Source organism: Carcharhinus amblyrhynchos, chromosome 3 (assembly GCF_965287045.1).
Source record: "Carcharhinus amblyrhynchos chromosome 3, sCarAmb.v2.hapA, whole genome shotgun sequence".
NCBI classification, from domain to species: domain Eukaryota; kingdom Metazoa; phylum Chordata; class Chondrichthyes; order Carcharhiniformes; family Carcharhinidae; genus Carcharhinus; species Carcharhinus amblyrhynchos.
The window spans coordinates 97,651,910-97,653,267 of record NC_137326.1 but is presented as its reverse complement, the minus strand read 5'-3'; the positions used below and the strand labels follow the sequence as shown (position 1 = coordinate 97,653,267).

The window sequence follows — 1,358 nt, the reverse complement described above, 5'->3', positions numbered from 1 at the left end:
TTTCCAGAGTCTGCCATTTAATCTTGGTTCTTGCTTAAATTTCACAGCACGCAGGGTTAAAATGTTTAAGTGCTCCCAAATTTAAACAACTTTATAAGGACCTGATGCTTGCTGGCTGCAGTGAGCTGAGCTGAGAATGAAGGTACAGTTTATAGGATTCCTTTGCAGCTACAGAATCACGTACATGCTGTGAGACTTGATAGTTGTTTGAATTATTTTCTTCCATTTGTGAAAATTTGAGGCTTGTATATTTCTCAGTCAAATTTTCAACATGATGCCACAATGTAACATTCTTCTTTTTGATGTCAACATACCAATCATATGACATGGATTAGTAAAACAATAAATGAGATCCTTATTTTAAAATTGGGCACTATCCATACAGGGTTGACTAGGAAGTTAAGTATAATACGTCCAATTCCAACCCCTTCTGGTTATAGATTGAACACAAGTCATGGGACTTGATCAGTCACATTCTGTCATGATTGTGATTGGTAGCAGTTTAAGATATGCTCTCTTGGCCTTTTGGCTAAGATCAAGCGTAGTATCAACATGCTGTGCTTGGTTGAAGTCATTAGGTTACATTTCAGCTTCATTTGAAGCAATTTTTCAAAGCAGCATCTTGGCCTTTTGGCTAAGATGCAAATGAGATCAAGCCTTGGAGGAGGAGCTACATCTACTCCAATCAGCTTGGATCATGTTGATCAAGCCCAAGACAGGAGGTGACAGCCCTGTCTTGTCAGCTTGGATCGGGAATGTCCCAACTTGTTCAGACTCTGAATTAGACTTGATTTGATTGAATTGGAATAAAAACAAAAAAAAATGCTCTCTTCACACATGTCATATCATAACCCTGTGCACAGATTACTGTTGGTTTCCTACATTACAATGATGACTGTCCTTCTGTTATGTATTTTTGATTAATTAGCCATGTGACATGCAGTGACAGGGTAAATATGTGTGGTTACAGGTATAGAGCCTGGGTGGGATTATTGCTCAGATGGGCTGAATAGCCTCCTTCTTCACTGTACAGATTCTATGATTTTATGATTCTATGTCATCTGAGGCATAGAGTCATAGAGGTTTACAGCATGGAAACAGGCCCTTCAGCCCAACTTGTCCATGCTGCCCTTTTGTTTAATGACTAAGCGAGTCCCAATTGCCCAGGTTTGACCCAAATCTCTCATTAGCCAAGTTACTCATGTAACTGTCTAAATTCTTTTTAAAAGACAAAATTGTATCCGCCTCCACATTTACACGTGTTTCCCAGAAATTCACAAGATGAAATATCTGGCATTAGTGAAGAACAGGCAAATGAGGATATTGAAGATAAAATTCCGGGGCATTATACCATACCA

At 38.9% G+C, this 1,358-nt stretch overlaps 1 pseudogene; it reads left to right on the top strand.

Annotated features, from left to right (window-relative positions):
- Nucleotides 1–509: 509 nt before the first annotated feature.
- On the top strand, nucleotides 510–651 carry LOC145341619 (U2 spliceosomal RNA; annotated as a pseudogene).
- The last annotated feature ends 707 nt before the right edge of the window (nucleotides 652–1,358 follow it).